Source organism: Narcine bancroftii, chromosome 3 (assembly GCF_036971445.1).
Source record: "Narcine bancroftii isolate sNarBan1 chromosome 3, sNarBan1.hap1, whole genome shotgun sequence".
NCBI lineage: Eukaryota > Metazoa > Chordata > Chondrichthyes > Torpediniformes > Narcinidae > Narcine > Narcine bancroftii.
Window position 1 is genome coordinate 354,325,671 of NC_091471.1, and position 24,363 is coordinate 354,350,033.

Below are 24,363 nucleotides of genomic sequence, written 5' to 3' on the forward strand. Positions count from 1 at the left end.
CTGGTTCCTTCCATATCCCAACGAGGCTGGCAGGTTAATGGGCTGCTGGTATGTAGTTGAGTGGTAGAATCTAAGTGGAGCTGATGAGAATTCAGAGAAAAGAAAACAAATTGGGATTATAGTAGGATTGGGGTAATGTGTGGTTGATGGGCAGCATGAACTCGATGGACTGAAAGGTCTTTTTCTGTGCTGTGTGTCTTTCTCTCTCAGAACAGATGGCAAGTGAATATAATCGGTACTTCTGGCAGCACTGCTACAACTCTGGGGAAGCTGCATCACTGTAGGCGAGCCTTGGCTGTAGGATATGAGCTGTTCCTTATCTGAGATGTGCCGTGGCTGACAAAATCAATTTTCAGATTTCAGGTTTATTGTTAGAGTACATAGATGACATCATTTACAACCCTGAGATTCTTCTTCCTACAGCCAAGGCAAATTTACCACTTATTTTGTAGTGCCAAAAAACTGCACTCAACGTACACATGTAAACACATAAAGAAATGTAAACAAATTGGCTGTGCAATGCAGAGAGGAAAAAAAAATAAAGTGCAAACTTAAGAGTCCTTAAATGAGTTTGTTGTTGAGGAGGGGTAGCAACTGTTCCTGAACCTGGTGGTGCAAGTCTCGTGGCACCTACACCTCTTTCCTGCTGGTAGCAGTGAGAACAGAGCGTGTGCTGGGTGGTGTGGATCCTTGATGATCGCTGATGCTCTCTGATGACAGTGTTCCCTGCAGATGTTCTCGATGGTGGGGAGGGTTTAACCTGTGATGTCCTGGTCCTTGTCCACTACCTTTTGCAGGGTTTCACTCTCAGGGGTATTGGTGACCAGTACCAGACTGTGATGCAGCTGTTCAGCACACATTTCACCACACATCTGTAGAAATTCGCCAGTGTTTCCGATGCCCTACCAAATCTCCGCAAACTCCAGAGGAAGTAGAGGTGCTGACGTGCTTTCTTCACGATGCCGTTAGTGTGTTGGGTCCAGGAAAGATTCTTGGAGATAGTGACTCTCAAGAACTTAAATTTGCTCACCCTCTCCGCTCTGATTCCCCCAATGATCACTGGCTCAAGAATAGATCCTTCTACCATGTCTTCCACTGTTGGAAAGGGGAGGTGGGCACCATTGATCATGCCCCGCCTCATCTGCGCTGAAGTGCAAACACTGAAGTCTGAGGTGCCTCTTCCACAATTGTTCAGGCACTCTCAGCTCACCTGCCGCTGGGCTACCTGAAGCACTGCTACTATTGACAGCTGTGCTAAGGCAGCGAGTTGTGCAGATAGGTTTGTGTATCTCACATGAGTCATGGGATTATGCATAGTACTAAAGATGTGGGAACTATGCCACTTTGTCTGTGAGCCATGAAATATCTCCCCATGACATGGGAAGAAATTGGCATCGGTATTCTTGCCAACTTGCCATCAAAGGGAAGGTGCTGGAAATGAATGTGAATGTGGGAACTTTGTGTGAAAGACACGTTGTCGTAGTTCCCAGATGTGCCTGTGTCCTTACCTGTCGTTGTGTCAATTTCAGGATTGCTGTTTACATCTGTAAACATCTGTAGCACGACATCCCAACACCTTGATTCTGTATCTACAGCCCTCCTGCTCTACCGTCACACAGCACTTTAAGTTTCACTTTGCAATTCATCTATGGACACCTATCCTTCGCTGCTTCACTCACCTCCTTCTAAGGCCACTGCTTTGAAACTTTCACCATATTTTATCCATCTCGTTTAACTTTGTTTCTTACTTCCTGCTTAACACCCAGCCGAATGCAACCCGTGGCCTTCACAACTTATGGTTATTATTTTATCTTCGGATATTTTTGCATAGAGACTAAAGAAAATGTTGACCTAAGGGCCTAGCTGGTGTGAATCACCTGAATGGACTTCAACGGGCATTTTGGTAAATAGAAGGGTGATACAGCTGACAGAGAGAAGGTGGCTGAGAGGAGGCGTTTGCTGAACAGGGATGAGTTGGACAGGATGTCCCTTCACGTGAAGCAACACTTCACTTGTGTATTCACATGAAGTTATCTACTGCCTCTGGTGATCCCTTTGTGGCCTTCTCCACATCGAAGAGACTGGGCGCAGACTAGGAGATCGCTACGTTGATCACCTTCACTCTGTCTGCATCAGTGACAGGGATCTTCCACTGGCCAGCCATTTTAATGCTGCATCCCATGGCCTCATGCCCTGTCCCACCAAGACCTCCTGTAAACTGGAGGAGCAACACTTGATTTTCCATCCGGGCACTCTCCAACCGGATGGCATGAACATCGATCTCTCCGGCTTCTGCCAACCTACCATCCATTCTCCCTCCCTTCCCTTTCCCTTTGTCTTCTTTCCTCAAGCTCTCCATCCGATGTTTGCTGCTGTGCCCTCCCTCCCTTATCCACCTATTATCTCCTTCCTTTGGACCAATGCTCCTCCCCTGTACCGCCTCCCACCACCATTTTGTTGGGACACCTGCCTAAATTTCTTCATATCTTGATAAAGGCTTCAAGCCCAAAAAGTTGGTTATGTATCTTTTTGCTGTTTATAGAGCACTGTTTGACATTCAGGGTTTCACCTCCATTGCAGTTTTACTTTTGTCCAATTTCATTGCTGCATTTCCCACCATCTCTGCGTTTATGCTGGATTTTCCCTACATACTTCAGTAGCAATTTGACCAGAAGCGGAAACGTGCTCCTCAAGGACAGTTTTGATAGGCAATGTTGAAGCTCCTGGGTACTTGTAAAACATTTGTCTTATCCTTTGCTTTTTCCCTTCTGATGAATTTCAGAATCGGAGTTCATTACCATGAAATTCATTCTTTTCAGCAACATTACAGATGCAAATGTTGCTATAAATTACATTTTTAAAAGTTTTTATTAAAAAGTAAGTGTAAAAGAGGAGAAAGTGAGGTCGTGTCCATTGTCCATTCAGAAATCTGACGGAGGAGGAGAAGGAGCTGCTCTAGCAGTGAGAAGAGGGCTTGGCCTGGGCGATGGGGGGGGTTGGGGTCCTTAAGCATAGAGACTGCTTTCTCGAGACACCGCCTCTTCTAGATGTCCTTGGAGTGAAGACTGACGCCAGCGATGGCTCTGGCTGAGCTTGCGACTCTCTGCCATCTTTTCCTATCCTGGGCATTGGCACTTCCGAACCAGACAGTGATGCAACCAGGCAGAATGCTCTCCATGGCACATCTGCAGAAATTTGCAAGGGTCTTCGGTGGCGTACCAAATCCCCTCAAATTTTCATCTCTGTTGCACTGCCAAGAGGTGTTGAAGAGCTGCCGGAAATTTTATGCCCAGCCACAGATCTCTGACTCCTAGTTTTTTAAAATCTCTTCCTTTCTTTCAGCTTCTCAAATAACAAAAGCAATTGCAGAGATTTTCTGTCCCCATGTACTGTGATTGAAGAGGAACAGTCTGGGTGTTGTCGCCTGCTGAATCTTATTGCTGAAGGTGATTGCGACTCCAGCATTGAATTTCCATTCCTACGGATGGTCACTGGTGAACAAATTGTTGAATATTCTTCTGCTTCAAACTATATTTGGAAAAGAAACATCACATTCACCTCAAAGACAGCACATAAAGCATACATTACAAGTGTGTATGTGATTGGATTTAGTACATTAAACATCTGAAATGATTTACATTTGTATTAGCTTTAAGGCAGAAACTATCTCCAAGCTCTATTTGAAAAATAGGCATTATTTTCTGAGCTTGGATTTTAAAAATAAATTCACCCTGTGCATAGGTGTTTGATAAAGTTATTTTATCAGTAGCTCTGGCTGATGCCTGCCAGTGTGCCGGCTTTACAAGATGGGTTATAAACAGTAACATTCTAATCATTTGCAGTAATTGTAGAATGGATCCAGAAAAGAGGAGTTGTAGTATTTGAAGGGCTTCAATTTGTACTCAAGGATAGCAAACTAAGGAACTGATTGTGGACTTTGGGAAGGGGAAATTAGGAGAACACAAACCAGTCCTCATCGAAGGGTCATCAGGGGAAAGGGATAATAACTTTAAATACCTGGGTGTCAACATCTCTGAAGATCTGTCCTAGGGCCTCTGTGTCAATGCAGTCACGAAGCAGGCTCGCCAGAGGCTCGATTTTGGAAGGAGTTTGAGGAGATTTGTTATGTCAGCAAAGACTTGCAAATTTCTACAGGTGTACTATGGAGAGCATTCTGACTTGTTTCTTCTAGCATGGAGACGCTAATGCACAGGACAGGAGAAGACTACGGAGACTTGTGAGCTTGGCCAGCGCCAACATGGGCATCAGTCTTCACTCCATTGAGACATCTGCAGGACAGGGGTGTAGCCAGGTTCTAAAGTTAGGGGGAGCGAGCACATAAAAAAGGCACCAGGACACATGCCTGATGGTGAACAGGGGTTGAATGTCAGGCTGCACCGCTTTTGCGGTGGTGCCAGAGCAGAGGGGGGGAAGGGTGGGGGGGTGGATGACAGCAGCGTCGGAGCAGGTGGGTTGGAGGCATTAGAGGGGGTGGCAGCGTCGTCGGAGCTGCAGCATCAGAGCGGGAGTGTCGGAGCATGGGCTGGGGGGGGAGGCAAAGGCGCCACTTTGAAAAAATGTGCTCAGAGAGAGCCTAGCTACTAGAGGCAGTGTCTCAAGAAAGCACCCTCTATCCCCAAGGACCCTCACCACCAGGCCATGCCCTCTTCTCACTGCACCCATCGGGAAGGAGGTAGTGGAGCCTGGAGACGAACATCCTGCAGCACAAAAACAGCTTCTTCCCCATCCCCATCAGATTTCTGAATGGACAAAGAACCACAGACACCACCTCACCTTCTCTTCTTTTTGTACTAATCTTTTTTTAAAAAAAAGTGAGGCTTGCACCTGTAATGCTGCCACAAACAATAAATTTCATAATTTCCACTAGTCTGTGAGTATGTTACAATTTCCCTGGAAAATGAGAACTCTCCTCTCTCTGAAGGAGATAGTTTGGAGTAGATTGCTTGCTTCAGTCATGTGAAGTTGTGGTCCACCCAGCGGAGGTGCCTGACATTGACTTGAGCCTGTCTGTCCATTTGGTCGGAGGTATCTCTCTTGTGCCCTCACGCTTAGAGTTGCCCACTGCCAGTTGACCAAGTTTCCATGAACTTGGTGTCAGGTTTCAGGTCTCAGTCAACAAGCACTCTCTTCTTCACTTGACTGACGGCTGAAGAGTGCTGTGAATTTTATCACCAATGTCTGTCATCTCCAGATTTGAAAAGTGATCATGTTTTCCACACACCTCTCGGTAGTCCTTAATATCCCTGCGGTAGCAGTGGCTGCTGCCCTTTGGCTCAATGCCTCGTCTCACCAGGGCCTTCTCCCCACCTCTGTTTTTTAAACATCCTCTTCATTGTTGTGTGGGGCAGTATGCTGGCCAAGGGTCTTGTTCTGGACACTTTAATGCAGGGTATGTTCAGTAAAAAAGAAAATGATAATTTTGATCATGCTCTCTGTATATGCACATACACAAGGCACCATCAACATACTGCAGATCAAAATGACAGATTGGATGAATCTTGAGTAAAGGAGAGGAAATAGAGTTTGAACAATGTCCCACTAATCATGTAGGTTGTTGAAGTATCTCAGCAAGGAAGGTTGAGAAGTGAAGCACCAACGTCTGCAGACACCGTGGTTGAAGTAAAACACAATGGTGGAAAAACTCAGCAAATCAAACAGTGAACTTTATATAGCAAATTATAAAGATACATCCCCAACGTTTTGGGGCTTGAGCCCTTCATCGAGATATGAGCAAAATGTCATCAGGCATCCGAACCCCGATCTGCGCTCAGATTGCTCTGCGATGGACTCATTGGGTAAGGTACAAGTCACCGTGGCATGAAATGAGGTTATCGTGGAAAATCAAAGCTCATGGTGCAGGAAGTGACCCTGATATGGATGGAAGACAGGTTGGCCAACAGGAAACTAAGAGAGGAATTGATCTTTCTCTTGATGGCTGATACTACTAGGCAGAACGCCACAGCAATCAATGCTAGAGCCTTCACATTCTACAATTTACGGAAATGATTTAGATGAAGGCACTGAATGTGTGTTGAACAAATTTGATGCTGACACAAAAGATAGTTAGGAAAGCAATTTATGAAGAGGATGGGAAGGAGCCTACAAAGGGATAAAGGTAAATTAAATGAGCAGGCAACGATCCGGAAAATGAAATGTGGAAAAAAGTGAAATTTCTCATCCTGTCAGGAAATAGTAAAATGAAATCCATTATCCAAAATAGAATCATAGAACATTACAGCACAAAAACAGGCCTTTTGGCCCTTCTAGTCTGTGCCAAACTATTATTCTGCATAGTTCCACTGACCTGCACCCAGTCCATAGCCCTCCCATCCATGTACCTGTCCAAATTCTTCTTAAATGTTAATATTGAACCCACATTCAGCTGGAAACTCGTTCCACACTCCCACTCTGGGAATTAAAAAGTTCCCCCTAAACTTTACCCCTTTCACCCTTAACCCATGACCTCTGGTTTGTATCTCACCTACCCTCAACAGAAAAAGCCTACCTGCATTTACAGTCTACACCCCTCATAATTTTAAATACCTCTATCAAATCTCCTCTCATTCTCACAAAAAGTGAGAGATTGTAGAGTGGTGAGAGACAGAGCGACCTGTGCTTCCAGAGTCATGATCCACCATGCAGGTACAGCGATTATTTTAAAGTATGGAGATTTTCAGTTTCACTAAGCTGTTTGTGTGTGCAAAGTTGGTCTCCTAAATTAAGGAAGTAATTGAATAAAATGCAAAGGATGTAGTTCAGAGAATATTTACTAGAATGCGGCTCTTAATTCACATGTTCATGTAGCTGTTGACATGATTCCATTTCTTGTCCAATTATTTTGACAAAAATACCTTTGCACATTGTCTAACAATTCAAAATCTATGTCTTAGAACTTTTATCACATTGATATGCTTGGGAAAATGTAACCTTTATGAGTCCAGTGATATTTTAACTGTTGTTGAGGGGTTCTCATGTTAAACCTACTGATATTAAAATATTCAAAGCACGGCCTGCACACGTCCAAGTTCCACACAGGCACAGCCTACACACATCCAGGTTCAACACAGGCAAGGCCTACACATGGTGATTAAATTGTTGCACTATTGATTAACCACATTAGACTGAGTTGTGATTCTTTGGCTTGGCTTCGCGGACGAAGATTTATGGAGGGGGTAAAAAAAGTCCACGTCAGCTGCAGGCTCGTTTGTGGCTGACCAGTCCGATGCGGGACAGGCAGACACGACTGCAGCGGTTGCAAGGGAAAATTGGTTGGTTGGGGTTGGGTGTTGGGTTTTTCCTCCTTTGCCTTTTGTCAGTGAGGTGGGCTCTGCGGTCTTCTTCAAAGGAGGCTGCTGCCCGCCAAACTGTGAGGCGCCAAGATGCACGGTTTGAGGCGTTATCAGCCCACTGGCGGTGGTCAATGTGGCAGGCACCAAGAGATTTCTTTAGGCAGTCCTTGTACCTTTTCTTTGGTGCACCTCTGTCACGGTGGCCAGTGGAGAGCTCGCCATATAATACGATCTTGGGAAGGCGATGGTCCTCCATTCTGGAGACGTGACCCATCCAGCGCAGCTGGATCTTCAGCAGCGTGGACTCGATGCTGTCGACCTCTGCCATCTCGAGTACCTCGACGTTAGGGGTGTGAGCGCTCCAATGGATGTTGAGGATGAAGCGGAGACAACGCTGGTGGAAGCGTTCTAGGAGCCGTAGGTGGTGCCGGTAGAGGACCCATGATTCGGAGCCGAACAGGAGTGTGGGTATGACAACGGCTCTGTATACGCTTATCTTTGTGAGGTTTTTCAGTTGGTTGTTTTTCCAGACTCTTTTGTGTAGTCTTCCAAAGGCGCTATTTGCCTTGGCGAGTCTGTTGTCTATCTCATTGTCGATCCTTGCATCTGATGAAATGGTGCAGCCGAGATAGGTAAACTGGTTGACCGTTTTGAGTTTTGTGTGCCCGATGGAGATGTGGGGGGGCTGGTAGTCATGGTGGGGAGCTGGCTGATGGAGGACCTCAGTTTTCTTCAGGCTGACTTCCAGGCCAAACATTTTGGCAGTTTCCGCAAAGCAGGACGTCAAGCGCTGAAGAGCTGGCTCTGAATGGGCAACTAAAGCGGCATCATCTGCAAAGAGTAGTTCACGGACAAGTTTCTCTTGTGTCTTGGTGTGAGCTTGCAGGCGCCTCAGATTGAAGAGACTGCCATCCGTGCGGTACCGGATGTAAACAGCGTCTTCATTGTTGGGGTCTTTCATCTTTAATCACCATAAAACATCAGCATGTCTCACATGTTGCTGGCCCAGTTCCAAGGCAGGTACTAGGGAGAGGTTTGGATGTAACAGTCTTCATGGGGAATCTGAGGGGAGGAGTCACAGGTACAGGGGCGGGCCAGTCCATACAATACATTCATACGGGCAGTGCTAATAGCTATACAGTGGTTCCACCATAGGTGTGTCACCAAAAACGCTCGAAAACTTCTACAGTTGTACTGTGGAGAGCATTCTGTCTGGAACAGAGGCGCCAGATCTCAGGACAGGAATAAACTGCAGAGGGCTGTTAACTCGGGCTGCGACATGACAGGCACCAGACTTCACTCCATCAAGGACATCTACAAGAGGTAGTGTCTTAAAAAAGCAGCCTCTGTCCTTAAGGACTCCAACCACCCAGGCCATGTCCTCTTCAGTCTGCTACCATCAGGGAAAAGGTACAGGAGCCTAAAGACGAGCACTCAGTGGCACAAGGCCGGCTTCTGCCCCGCTGCCATCCGATTCCTGAATAATCAATGAACCTAAGATACTGCCTTAGTTTTTGTGCACAATTTTAAAAATATTTATTGTTGTAAGATGACTTATAATATGTAGGTTTGCACGATGATGCTGCCACAAAACACCGATCATGCTTTTGACCTGCTGCACTGTTCTCTGCACTCACATTCTGGTTCCATCCCTCTGCCAAACTAGTTTAAATCCTCCCCAACAGCTCTAGCAAACCTGTCCACCAAAATATTGGTCCCTCTCCAGTTCAGGTGCAGCCTGTCCTTTTTGTACAGGTCAGACCTTTCCCAGAAGAGACCTCAATGATCCACAAATCGGAACCCTTGTTCCCTGCACCAACTCTTCAGCCACATCTTCATCTGCCACAGCACAGGCACGGCCTGCACACATCCACGTACAACACATCCACGTTCAACACAGGCACGGCCTGCACATGTCCAGGTTCATCACAGGCGTGGCCTGAACACATTCACGTACAACACATCCATGTTCAACACAGGCACGGCCTGCACATGTCCAGGTACAACACAGGCACGGCCTGCACATGTCCAGGTACAACACAGGCACTGCCTGAACACATCCACGTACAACACAGGCATAGCCTGAATAAATTCAGGTACACCACAGTTATGGCCTACACATGTCCAAGTACACACCCTTCTTTCCAAACCCCTCCCGTTTTCAGTTTCTTCCCCTAACCCCACCCCCCAGACATAGGTCTAACTGGCCATCACCCACACACACCTTCCACTGAATTCCCTATTGCACAGTCCCCAACCCCACCTGGCCCTCACTCACACAATACTTCCCACTAGGTTCCCTATCCACTCTCCTTCGTCCCCACCTGCCCATCACCCATACACTACTCCCCCTAGGTTCCTATACTCTCTCTCCCCCATACTCACCTCCCACCAGGCTCTCTATCCCCTCCCCAACCCATCCCCCATCCCATCTGCCCATCACCCACATACTCACCCCACTGGGCTCCCTATTCCCTCACTATCTCCACCCTGCCCTCATCAACCTCTCCTCACCTAGAATCACCTATCGCTTGCCAGTTCCTGCCTCATCTTTCCCCTTTTACTCTCCACTATCTCCCCTTTGCTCTCTCAGTCCGAAACATTGGCTGCCCTGTTAGCTCCAGGCTGGTGCCTGGGCCTGCTGAGATCGTCCAGCTGTTTGGCCCACTGAATTCATCCAGATGTTTAATTTTGGGCTGGATTCCACTTCTGCAATGTCCTGTGTCCAGTTGTCATTCTGCCTGCTGTCAGACTGTGGCTGACAGCGATTGATCTCAGGTGAGGTATGTGAGGTCTGTCTCATTGTGACCACTTACTCCCGATACTCAGCTCTTGGTGTGAATTATTGCTAACTGCTTGCTTTGATCCACAGCTAGAGAGCCATCAGGTCACCCACCGAGTCAGCTTGTCACCTTCCAACCAGTGAAGAAAAATCCAGTTTGCAACTAACATGTCCACACACCAACCTGCTGAGCTTGGCCCACACATCCTTGTCTCACGTTACAGTGCACCCAGTCGCACTAAAGTGGTGCTATGTTTCCCACAAGTCTATCAAAGAAACTATAATTAATTCACATGTTGCACTGTGACAGAATGGAGACTGGACATAAGGAGCATGTGCATTAACTAAAAACACATTGCTGGAGAAACTGTTTACTTTATTTCTTTGGCTTGGCTTCGCGGACGAAGATTTATGGAGGGGGGTAAAAGTCCACGTCAGCTGCCGGCTCGTTTGTGGCTGACAAGTCCGATGCGGGACAGGCAGACACGGTTGCAGCGGCTGCAGGGAAAATTGGTTGGTTGGGGTTGGGTGTTGGGTTTTCCCTCCTTTGCCTTTTGTCAGTGAGGTGGGCTCTGCGGTCTTCTTCAAAGGAGGTTGCTGCCCGCCAAACTGTGAGGCGCCAAGATGCACGGTTTGAGGCGATATCAGCCCACTGGCGGTGGTCAATGTGGCAGGCACCAAGAGATTTCTTTAGGCAGTCCTTGTACCTTTTCTTTGGTGCACCTCTGTCACGGTGGCCAGTGGAGAGCTTACTTTATATAGCAAAGATAAAGATACATAACCAATGTTTCGGGCTTCAGCCCTTCATCAAATTCTAAATTCATCAGCCCATAAGCCCATGCCGCCCAATTACATCTAATTAACCTACACCCTGGTATGTTTCAAGCGGTGGGAGGAAACTGGAGCCCACGGGGGAAAATCCACACAGACGTAGGGAGAACATACAGACTCTTTACAGGGGATTCAAACCCTGGTTCAGTCCCGATTACTGGTGCTGTAACGGCATTGCGCTAACTGCTACGCCATCCGTTCCACACCAAGTTATGAAAGAAATGTCAGCAGGTGCCTGAATAAAATGGTGCAATGATGCAGACTTGACCTCACAGATTAAATGGGAACCCTCAGAGGTCGCTATGTGCCTGGATCACAATGGGCAACAAATTATTTTCAAAAGGTTTGCTTCCTGAAAAACAATTGGGGTTCACGATAGACGACTTCAAGCTGAACATAAAGATAATTTCAGATTTTCTGTATCACGTAGGAAGTCGGAGAAACATTAAATTAACTTTTATTAAATTTAGCGCATAATGATCCTGAAACATTGCATTAGTTCAAATGACCTAAAATGTTTTGCTGCTGATCTTCATTTGTACTCAGCATCTGATGCCTCTCATGTCAGTGGCCAACAATAGTCGATGGATTCAAGTTGCCCTGATACCCCTTTTCCATGGTCACAATGTCCTTGTGAAACCTTTCACCATGTTCGTCACTGACAGCACTAAGATCAAGACGTCCAAATGCGAAGGCAGGAAATGAATTTTCAATCACATGATGCACTTCATGGTTTTGTAGCTTGAAGCCATATTTTTAATGGCAAGAAATCACAAAAATAGGTTAGATCTAATAAATTGTACTTGATAGGAAAATATTAATTAAGGTGATTCTTGTCCAAAATCCATAAAATACATGTTAAGGAAGTAAAATCTTCATTGTGCAGCGTTATCGATGGATATCTTTGTGCACAGCCTCTGTCCCTGAACCAAGAGGATCTTAATGATGGTGATTTCAGCCTCCATCTCGATTGACCTTGCTCTCATAGCCTTCCCGCCATCTCTCCTTCATCTGCACTTCCTAACCTAGGGTCACGTTGGTCCCCTTGAGCTTCTCAGCTCCTCTGAACTTGCTGCCCCCATTGTCTCAATTACAGGCAGAGCACCACTGATCAGTTCCTGGCATTGATTTCCTCCCACATTCCCCCATCCTTCCTTGACTCTGCATCATCTTAGTTCACTTACGTCTGCACTGCAGAGTCCCAGCTCCATGATGCTTCATGGTAACAGCTTGCAGCTCCAATCCAGTAATGAAGCCTCCCCGAAAGGCGTCGTGCAAATAAAAGTGGCTGCTGTACCTAAACTTGCTTTGAGTATACAATCATGCGTCATTAACATCCACAATACGTTATGTGAAATAGGACGTTATGCGATGTGGACGTTGTGCAAACACCATGTTATATTCTGAGCAAAGATATGATAGTGTAGTAGCCAAGATACTGCACACATGAAGTACTGAATTTCAGATGATGTATCTGCCAAGGTAATATCTGTACAAGAATTTTGAGCACAACAGTGGCTCCTGGCTTTGAGTATACATGTGTGGTGGTTGCTTCAAACCCTAGCTGTATGTTGCTATAGATCTAATGTACAATGGGGGCTGGTTATCATAATGAAACCATTCGGTGTCTGCACAAAGCAGCTGTGGAGAGTCAGCTGCGTTTATCATCTGCTTCTTCATTTGGAAAGACTGCACTTAGAAGAAAAGAGAAACACAAAAACTGCAGACGCTGGAACCCTGAGCAAACAACAAGCTGCTGGCGGGACTCAGCGGGTCAGGCAGTGCCCGTGGTAGGGAGAAAAGAGGAACAACAGTCAGCCAATGTTTCGGGCAGGGACCCTCTATGGAGACTGGAAGTAGGAAGGGATGACCAAGTGTATCAAGGAGGAAAAGATGGGTGGAGAACCGGGGAGGGGAGATAGGATATTGGAGAGGAAGTGAGAGGGAGAGACCTCTGGGAGTGGAGTGGGGGGTTTAAGAGCAAAGTAAGAATGAGAGTGAGTAAAGAAGAGATGAAAGCAGTGGGATCAGATGGGGTCACTGGACAAATCAATACTCAGGCTCTTGGGTTTAAAGCCGCCCAGGAGGAATATGACATGCTGTTCCTCACGTTTATGTTTGACCTCACCCTGAAGATGGATGATGCCAAGGACAGACATGCCCGCCCATGGGTGTTTGGTTGCGTCACCACACTACCGGGGGAGTTGTTAACAAATGAAGTGCAATATCTGTCCAACATTTCCTCGTTCCCTTGGCTATACACAGTAATTACTCCAGGTGTTGACAACCAAGGTCAGCATCTGTAATCTGAGAACAGAAATTAAAGATAGTGCCAGGCCAGAAACCAGAATCAAGAGACTGATGCCTTGACTCGAGATTTGTTACCAGACTGAACTTCGATGAGAAATATTAAACCTGCCAATATCTTGCTTGAGGATCTACAGTGCCCTCCATAATGTTTGGGGCCAAGGCACATTTTTTTTCTTTATTTGGTTCTGTTCACCACAGTTTTAAATTTGTAATCAAGCAAATCACGTGATTTTATTCAAGGGTATTTATGTTCATTTTGGTTTAACCATGTAGAAATTACAGCACTTTTTATACATAGTCCCCTCATTTCAGGGCACCATAATATTTGGGACACAGCAATGGTACGTATATTAAAGTAGTCATGTTTCTTCTTCTTTCTTTGGCTTGGCTTCGCGGATGAAGATTTATGGAGGGGTAATGTCCACGTCAGCTGCAGGCTCGTTGGTGGCTGACAAGTCCGATGCGGGACAGGCAGACACGGTTGCAGCGGTTGCAAGGGAAAATTGGTTTGTTGGGGTTGGGAGTTGGGTTTTTCCTCCTTTGCCTTTTGTCAGTGAGGTGGGCTCTGCGGTCTTCTTCAAAGGAGGTTGCTGCCCGCCGAACTGTGAGGCGCCAAGATGAACGGTTGGAGGCGAGATCAGCCCACTGGCGGTGGTCAATGTGGCAGGCACCAAGAGATTTCTTTAGGCAGTCCTTGTACCTCTTCTTTGGTGCACCTCTGTCTCGGTGGCCAATGGAGAGCTCGCCATATAATATGATCTTGGGAAGGCGATGATCCTCCATTCTGGAGATGTGACTTACCCAGCGCAGTTGGATCTTCAGCAGAGTGGATTCGATGCTGTTGGCCTCTGCCATCTCGAGTACTTCGATGTTAGGGATGAAGTCATTCCAATGAATGTTGAAGATGGAGCAGAGACAGCGCTGATGGAAGCGGTCTAGGAGCCGTAGGTGATGCCGGTAGAGGACCCACGATTCGGAGCCGAACAGGAGTGTGGATATGACAATGGCTCTGTATACGCTAATGTTTGTGAGGTTTTTCAGTTGGTTGTTTTTCCAGACTCTTTTGTGTAGTCATGTTTAGTACTTTAGTAAAACACAAAAGTCTGCATACACTGTGGCTGAAGTCAAAACACAGTGCAGAAGAAACTCAGCTGGTCAAACAGTGCATTTTATAGAGCAATGATAAAGATACATCACCAACGTTTCAGGCTTGAGCCCTTCATCAAGGTGTGAGCAAAATGAAGGCAGATGCCTGAACAAAATGGTGGGGGGGGGGGGTTGGGGAGAAGCACAGTCCCACAGGCAGGAGATAATAGGTGGAGAAGGGAGGGAGGGCACAGCAGCAAACAGAGAGTGGAGGATAGATTAGGTTTAAGACAATGAGACTGGTCCAACAGGACATCTGCCTGCCTTCTCCTCCTGCATCCCAACTCGTTTTCCCACCAAACAAGCAGCGTCAGTGGGGAAAGGGGTGGTTAATATTTTTGGTTGGGTCTCCACACCGTAAATTACAAAAAGATTTGTTGGCACAAATGGCCACTGAACATTTATTGCCTTTTTCTGTCTTGGCACTGTAGAGCGCGTCGAAAGAACCAAAGACTTGTTGATCCAAACCAAGGCTTTTATTAACTAGAAGACTGGAGCGTATCACAAGTGGTCGACTGTCCAGAATGACCTGGTCTGGCTAGGAGCAACCCTTTAAGATCTGCCAGTAGGTGTGGCTATGCTCTCAGCCAATCACAGTCATCCTCCACTACCATCTGTACATAGACACATTGGTGATAGAATCTGTACTATCACAGGCACAACATGGCGAACTGATGTATCAGGTCATCATTGGTGTATCCTACACACCTGAACAACTTCAGCACGTATGAAGTCTGGTCCATTTGTACATCGGACTTATGGATATGACAATAACCCTCATTCAACTCATTCATTGCTGATATTCCAAAGTTGCTCTAGTTCCCTTCCTCTCATCCACTTTAATCTTGAATCTTACCAGCCCTGTCGCTCTCGACTTACATACCTGGATGAAGGCCTCAAGCCTGAAATGCTGGTTAAGCATCTTCATCTTTGTGATATGAAGCACGCTGTTTGACCTGCTGAGTTTCTTCAGCATCGCGCTCTTACTTCCCAACTTGTGGTAGGTATGTACAGATGGGTGAAGTACGTGCTTCATATTCCTGAAATAAATTCCTTGAAGATTTTTTCATTCCAAAATGTACACTTCGCGCAAATGCTCAGCTGAAGTGTTGAACCGTAAAAATAGTGTGAAATGTATTGATTTTTTTTTCCAGAACATATTCGATCAGGATGATTTCTGTTTGAGCAGTTTATACGACCTGGTCTTCAAACAAAACTTAAATGCCTGACAAACTTCCTTGCAGATGCCTCGATGTCATTTTTCAATATTCTTAACTTGTTCAATATACTTTGTAATTCACATTGACGTCCAACAATGGGACCAATTGAATTTGTACTCAGCAACCATTATAATGGAGTGCTCTTGTAACTGGAAATGAGTCTCCATAAGTACAAGTCTAATAGAATGTCAACAGCATTCATTAGACTATTGAAAAATGTACATTAACATGGCAGTTGTACACCAACAGCAAGAGGGGAGGGTGAGGAAAAGATGAAGGAAGTTAAACAGGCAATCAAAGTAGTCCATTACCGGATGGCAGCAAAACTCATCTGCAGCAGAGAGTACTCTGTTGCTCCTGTTCATTCAAGGATCTGAATGGAGGGAAACGCCAAGGTCTGCAGACGCTGTGATTGTAGTTAAAAACACAGAAATGCTGGAGGAACTCAGCCAGTCTCGCCACGTCCATGGGAGGTAAAGATATATTACCGACTGTAGTGCATTACCAGTAACCACCAAGACTAGGCTGAGGGAACGATAGGCATTAATATACAGAGGAACCTTGCTGGCCCGGATCCACATATAGGAATGGAGGGAAGGGTGAGGTGACTCGGCCTTTATGGCCCAAGACCTCGAGGGAGGAGTCATAGGGTATGAGTCATCAGTGGGCGGGCCAGCTCCATATATACAGTAGCCAACAATAACTATATACAATGGAGGAAACATATCACCACACCGACGTTATGGGTGTATCTGTATTCTCAGATCCCTCTGTTCTACCACCCTCCTCAGTTCCCTACCATTTACTGTGTGCATCCTACCTTGGTTTGTCCTTCCAAAATGCAATCCCTCACACTTGCCTGCATTAAATTCCATCTGTAATTTTTCAGCCCATTTTTACAGCTGATCCAGATCCCTCTGCAAGCTTTGAAAGCCTTCCTTGCTGTCCGCAGCACCTCCAAGCTGAGTGTCATCTGCAAACTTACTGATCCAATTTACCACACTATCACCCAGAACATTGATATGGATGAAAAACAACAATGGTCCCAGTGCCGATCCCTGAGGCCCACCACTAGTCACAGGCCTCCAGTCTGAGAAGCAATCATCCACTACCACTCTCTGGCTTCTCCTGTATAGCCAATGTCGAATCCAGTTCATTACCTCACCATGCATATCGAGCTTGTTACAACCTTTCTGATATAGGTCCTTGCCATTTTAGCCTCTGTAGTGCAATACTGTGTGTAAATCAAATTCCTGCATGTCAGTTGAATTCGGCAAGGTGCATCATCAGGACTGAACCCCGGCTCCCAGAGGACAGTGGCCAGCAGAATGTGGCCTGGTGTAAGGCCTTCTAGCCCTAAGCCTTGTGGGGCTTCCTTTGCAGCCACACTTAACTATGTGTCCCATATTGCAGCCCAGCAGGTCCCACAGAAGCCTCTTCCCCACTGCAACATCCCTGTAGGGTAATGCACCCTCGACGAGTTGAGCAGCAGTCATTAGACATTGAAAATTGATACCTCAGCTAAGAAAGATGAGGACACGCGTCTAACACAGAGTATAGTTGTTCCTGTCAAAACTAGGCAGATGCCCACAAAAGTCTACAGATGTTTTATGAGGACACAACAAAACCAAATTGTTATTGCTGGAACTATTAACTAAATTATTATTCACAGTGCTGAGGTTTTGAGTTCAGATTGGAAAGCACCAGTCCACCAAGCCACCATTCTCCAGGTTAGCAATGTGAGTACAAACAATTGGCCTTTATGTTTATTGGATAAAGGAAGGCTGAAGGTTTTAAATGACATTTCTTGATTTATATAGTGTGTGTGTGTGTGTGTGTGTGTGTGTGTGTGTGTGTGTGTGTGTGTGTGTGTGTGTGTGTGTGTGTGTGTGTGTGTGTGTGTGTGTGTGTGTGTGTGTGTGAGAGAGAGAGTTTTGTGTGCATGCATGTGGTTTTTGTGTGTGAGTATGTAGGATGTGTGTGCGTCTGTGTTTTTGTGTATGCATGTGGGTTATTTGTGTGGGTGTGGGTTATGTGTGTATGTGTTATGTGTGTGTGCATGTGGCTTGTGTGTGTGTGTGTTAATGTGAGTTATGTGTGCTTTTGGATTCATGTGTGTTTGTGTGTGTGCATGTCATGCACATCTGCACGCCTGCAGACAGGAACATATCCTTCTGTGGAACTACTTACAATAAACATCCTGCCACTATTCATCATCTGGACGTGTATACGAATGGCAGCTGAAACTAAGGAAGGCTGATTTTGGTGAAATTGTGACCCAAGAATATACACATCTTTGACAGAGCAACAAAGAGCCAAATTATGTTGAAATAACAATGCACAAACCATGGGTACAGAGAATAGCAATGATGTGTCAGGACAGACACACACAGATGTAAAACACAGCAGCAAATTGGTGTTTGGAGGCACTGGTAATTGTGTGTTTGAGTTGTTTTGGCAGCAGACTGCAGCAGCAGGACATGCTCAGTATTGTGCTGTTTCCCCAAGAGGTTTGCTGCTTTCCATACTCTTCGGTATTCTGCTGCAGTACCCCAATGTCACTACAAACTCCTTCATGCAGATAAGCAAGTAAAGGGTTCAGCTCTGAGAGGGAGATAATTAAAAACCAAGAGCAAGTGTTGAATTCAGTCAGTGAGTCTTCATTTAGTCTTCTGTTACCCAGAGGTTTTCAAACTGAAGTCTGCACGGTCACCACTTTTGTCTTATGTCACGCCTCAAATCCATTGTATAATTCCTTTTACATCTTAACCGGCTGGGGCGTATGTGTGTGCTGACAACAACCATTCAGAAGTTAAGGCAGGGAATCTTGAGTTGCATGTGTACCTGAGAGGATGAGTTTCAACCACCCCACACACAAAGCCACTTGGCCATGTATCCCCACTGAGAACATAAGAAAATAGAAAATAAGAGCAGGAGTCGGCCATCGGCCCATCAAATCTGTTCCGCCATTCAATGTGATCATGCCCGATGTGACGATAGGCTCATCTCCACTGACCTGTCTTTTCCCCACATCCTTTCATTCCCCTGCTACATAAAAGTCTATCCAGCCTTATCTTAAATATATTTACAGACGTCGCCTCCACTGCTTCAATTGGCAGCAAATCCCACAGATTCACCACCCTCTGGGAAGAGCAGTTCCTCCTCATTTCCGCCCTAAATCTACTACCCTGAATCCAGAGGCTATGTCCCCTAGTCTGGTCTCCCCCACCAATGGGAACAACTTATCTACCTCTGTCTTATCTATGCCTTTCATAATTTTATACGTTTCTATAAGATCCCCTCTCATTCTTCTAAACTCCAGCAAATACAGTTCCATACGACTCAATTGGTCCTCAGAGGCTAACACTCTCTGATGCACCATCAATACACTGAAGTTGTGAAACTGATGGGCTTTTATTAACTATAGACTGGAACCGTTGTCAACCTCATTGACTGATCAAGGCAAAGGGCTATGGGTAGGATCGGTCTCGTGAGGCGTGTCCAGCTGGCAGTAGCCAATCATAGCATAGTTTATCACACTCTCATCCCTGGAACCAACCTGCTGAACCTCCTCTGCACTGCTTCAAAGCCAGTGCGTCCTTCCTCAAGTAAGGAGACCAGAACTGCATGAAGTCCTCCAGATGTGGCCTCACCAGGACCTTGTACAGCTGCAGCATTACCTCCCTGCACCTCAATTCAATCCCTCTGGCAATGAAGGCCGACATTCCATTTGCCTTCTTGATCGCCTGCTGCACCTTTTGTGATTCATGCACAAGCACTCCCAAGTCCTTCTGCACAGCAGCATGCTGGAATTGCATTCCAATTAAATAATAATCTGATCTTCCATTTTTCCTTCCAAAGTGGATAATCTCACATTTGCCAACATTGTAGTCCATCTGGCAGACCCTTGCCCACTCACTTAGCCTATTTATATCTCTCTGCAGACTCTCCGTATCCTCTGCACAATTTGCTTTTCCATTCAATTTAGTTTAGATACACTACACTCTGTCCCATCTTCCAGATCATCTATGTAAATCATGAACAGTAGCAGGCCCAGTACTGACCCCTGTGGCACACCTTTGTCCACTTCCATTGCTGTCATCTGTTGAAGCCCAGCACTTCCCTTACCACTCTTCTTGATCATCTCTTTATCTGCATCTCAGGCAGCCATGCCTTCAACTACCCAGGCCCTACATTCTGAAGATTCATCACAGAACCTCTGCCTCTCCACCTCTCGTTCCTCTGAAGCATCATCAAACCAATGATTTTCAATGATCTCAAAGTAGCTCAGAGTTAGGTTTTGTGACATTGGTTTGATGAAGCCCCTTGACATGGTGTAGGTGCTATGTAAATGCAAGGTGTTGTTTCAACATGTTGGAAAATTGCCTTGCTCTAGACTGAAGGATACTGCGTCTGCTTTGAAGCCAAGCTGATAGTTTGAAGCAATGTTTTATTATTTGGAGAGGGGATAAATATTGTTGTGATCAGGTCTTGGGCTAGTGCATCACCTACGTCAGGAAGAGGTCATGTGCACCTTTGGCAGGTTATAGAATCATAAAGCAGATGAAGGCTCTTCGGCCCACACTGTTCATGTTGTCCTCCAAGTAGCCATCTCTACTAACCACATTTACCATAGCCTGCAATGTCTTGGTGTTTCAAGTGTACATCCAAATGCTTCTTGAGTGCTGTGGGAGTCTCTGATATTATGGCTTTCCTCAGGCATGGCGTTCCAGATTCTAACAACCCTCTGGGAGTAAAATCTTTCTTGGATCTCCTTCAAACCTCTTACTCCTCACCTTCAACCTGTGCCTTCAACACCTCTGCCACAAGGAACACTTGTTCGTGTCCACACCACCTACAGTGGTGTACGCCTCCATCAGGAATTCCCCAAACCCTTCTGCTCCAAGGAAAATAAACGCAGCCTATCTAGTCTCTCCTCAAAACTACAGCACTCCACCGAGGGGAACGAGCTGGTGAATTTATCCTGCCCCCTCTCCAGTGCAATCACATTTAGTCTGCTTTGAAAAATAGTCTCATGGAATCAGAATCATAGAAAATAGGAGGAGTAGGGCCATTCAATCCCCCAAGCCCTGATCTTGTGACCTCAGTACCCTCATCCTGCTCTTTTCCCATGAACCCTTTAATCAATGGGGCCACAGAGAGGCCTTGCAGCTCACATCCTAGCCCATGCTCGGACACCCTGGTTCACTTGTTCTAGAACAGGGAGACCTTATGGTGTACACCCCTGCTCACTTGTTCTAGGAGAGGAAGGCCTTATCACTCACACCCTGGCTTACCTGTTCGAGACCTTACCATGTAAGGATCTGTTTGAATGGTTATTAACTGAAAAAGGTTTTATTTCAGAAATGTATCATTTATTGCAACAAAAGATTACTAAATCTGATTTGTATAAAACGAAAAATAAATGGGAGAATGATTTATCTATTCCAATATCTCAGGAGGAGTGGAGGACTATGTGTGAGGATGGTATGACTAGATTAATTAATGTGAGATATAGTTTGGTTCATTATAAATTTTTACACCAATTGTATGTAACTCCTGGGAAGGTAAAAAGATATGGGTTTAGTTCTTCAGATGTATGTTTCAGATGTGGAAAAGAAACATACTTTTTTGCACTCATTTTGTCTTTGCGAAAAGGTGAAGCCTTTTTGGTATAGAATGATGGAGCTTTTGGAAGGTTCAAATTTAAACTAACACTTGACCCGTTATTATTTTTATTGGGATATACCACAACATTGACTTTGGGTTTAAAATTAGACAAATTTCAAATGGCATTTATTCGGTTGGCTTTAGTCATCACTAGGAAATGTTTCACGATTACATGGAAGAATGAAATTAAGTATCCAAAGATGGCATACTGAATTGAGATTTTGTATTCCTTTGGAAAAGGTAACTTATAATTTGTGTAATATTTACTCTTTCTTTATTAAAAATATGGAATCCGTATTTGAAATGTATAGGTTTGAAAATATAATGGTTTTTGTTAGATGGGATTGGCACCATCCACAGCATTAAATTACTGATAAATATATATTTTATTTCCATTTATTATTATAATTTTGGGGGGTAGATTGGGGGGAGGGAATGGGAGAGGGAGGGGTATATAAGGAGAAAATTTTGTATAATTGTTACATTTTATTTTATATTTGTATCTTAATTTTCATTCAGTAAAGTTTTTCCAAAAAGGGACCTTACCATGCACCCCCAGCTCTCTTGTTCTAGAACAACTGAAGCAAGACCAGTGATTCTGCACCAGATAACTGGATTTTATCTGCCTTTTTTTTCTGAAGCCAGGTTGAGAAAGCACAGGGAAAAGCGAGGTCAAATATACGTGACAAAATTGTTTTATTGGAATCAATTTAATAGAAGGTCCACTAGTCAGAATTACCAATTAAATTCTAAAGCCATCAGGATTTTCTCATCTGTGGATCACCATGCTTGACTGGAGTATCCTCTCACTCACCACTCCCCCCCCCCCTCTTCTGAGCCACGTCCAAGTCTTACCCTCACACCTTTCCGTCTCTGGCTGTGGTAGTGTGTATCTGTCAGAATCAGGGATGAGATGAGAAAGCTGGAGTGGTTGCAAACTTTAAGGCCCATGTCCAAAATCCCCTCCTCCTTCCTGAGCACTCAACACTCTTCTCATGTCATCTCTCTAATTAATCATTCATACCAGATCTCCACATGTTGTTTTCGTGAAGCAATCTGAAGGGGTAAGAAGCAGGTGTAGAAGGAGACTGGTCATTCCCTTGACCCTGCTTCACTGCTCAAGAGGCTTGTGCCTGTTACAACATCTTCCCGTTATCTCCCTGCTTCTCTCAGCTCTCTTGAAGTTTTAATATTAATCAATGATTAAGTTAACATAACCTAGAGAAAGCACACCTCATATACTGCCTGGCAGTATACCACTCAGTGGTGTATACAATCGATTTTCCAGTGCCGCATAAAAGGTTTATACAGAAGATAAGGATGCATGGAGTTTGGGGATGATGTATTAGCATGGATAGAGGATTGGTTAACCAATAAAAAGCAGAGAGTTGGGATGCAGGATTAGCAATCAGTGTGCCGCAGGGGTCAGTGGTGGGCCCGCAACTGTTCACAATATACATAAACGATTTGGAACCGATGTACTGACTTTGGAGCCGGCGCAGAGGAGGTTCACCAAGTTGATTCTAAAGATGAGAGGGTTAGCCTATGAGGAGAGTTTGAGTTAAGTGTAGGGGAATTGAGGGATATGGGGTAAAGGCAGGTGGGTGGAGATGAGTCATCAGATCAGTAATGATCACATTGAATGGTGGAGCAGGCTCGATGGGTCAGATGGCCGACTCCTGCTCCTATTTCTTTTGTTCTTCTACACAAAGGTGCTTGAGAAACTCAGCAGGTCATGCAGTATCTACAAGAAGTAAAGGATAATCAACATTTCGAGCTTGGGCCCTTCAGCAAGGTATGAACAGAAAACAGACTGGAAACTCTCCTTTAAACTTCCTCCCCTCACCTTAAACATATGTCCTCTATAACCATAAAACAGCACAGAAACAGCCCCTTCAGCCCTTCTAGTCTGTGCCGAACCATTTTTTTCCTAGTCCCATTGACCTGCATCCAGTCCATAGCCCTCCATACCTCTCCCATCCAAGTATCTGTCCAAATTCTTCTTAAATGTTAAAATTGAACGTACGTTGATCACCTCAGTTGGCAGCTCATTCCACACTTCCACTGCTCTCTGTGTGAAGACGATCCCCCTAATGTTTGCCCTAAACTTTTTCCATTTCACTCTTAACCCAGCTTCTCTGGTTTGTATCTCACCTACCCTCAATAGATAAAACCTACTACATTTACTCTGTCTCTCCCCCTCATCATTTTAAATAATTCTATCAAATCTCCCCTCATTCTTCTATGCTCCAAGGAATAAAATACTATGTGTTTAACCTTTCCCTGTAACTCAGTTCCTGAAGACCGGGCAAGTCTCTGGGACACTTTTAATGTGGGGTCTGTTTACAAAGGTCAACACCTGTCATTATTTTATGAACCTCTCTCAGATTTCTCCTCAGCCTCTGATGCTCAGAGAAAGCAACTTGCTTGTCCAACCTCTCCCCACAATTCATACCCTCTAAACTAGGCAATGTCCTAGTAAATCTCCTCTTCACCCTTTCCAAAGCATCCACACCTTCCTGTAAAAGAGCGACCGGACCACACCTTTATATCGCTGCAATATGACCTTCCTCCTTTTACACTCATTGCCCCTGCTCACTTGCTAACAGGCCCACATTTTCATTCAAACCATCAAAGAACAGAAGTTTCAGCATTGATCTTTCCAGTCAGAGAAACACCCCTCCACCAATACCAACCGATTTCTATGGCTAATCCTGTGTTAAGTCCAGTCTACCTCATCCATTGGTTTTCAAACGTTTTCTTTCCTCCCACATACCACTTTAAGTATTCCCTATGCCATAGGTGCTCTGTGATTAGTAAGGGATTGCTTAAGGTGGGATGTGGTGGAAAGAAAATGTTTGAAAACCACTGTTTTAATCATACCTCATTGACTCGTTATGTACACGGTTTTATAACTCCAAAGGAAATGGGCCAATGACAATTTTTCTCAAGCCAAATATTTCAGTAACAATTGGGTCTAGAGCAGTGACTCTCACCCTTCCCTTTCCACTCACATACCACCTTAAGCAATCCTTTTCTAATCACTCAGCAACTATGGCATAGGGATTACTTAAAGTAGTATGTGAGTGGAAAG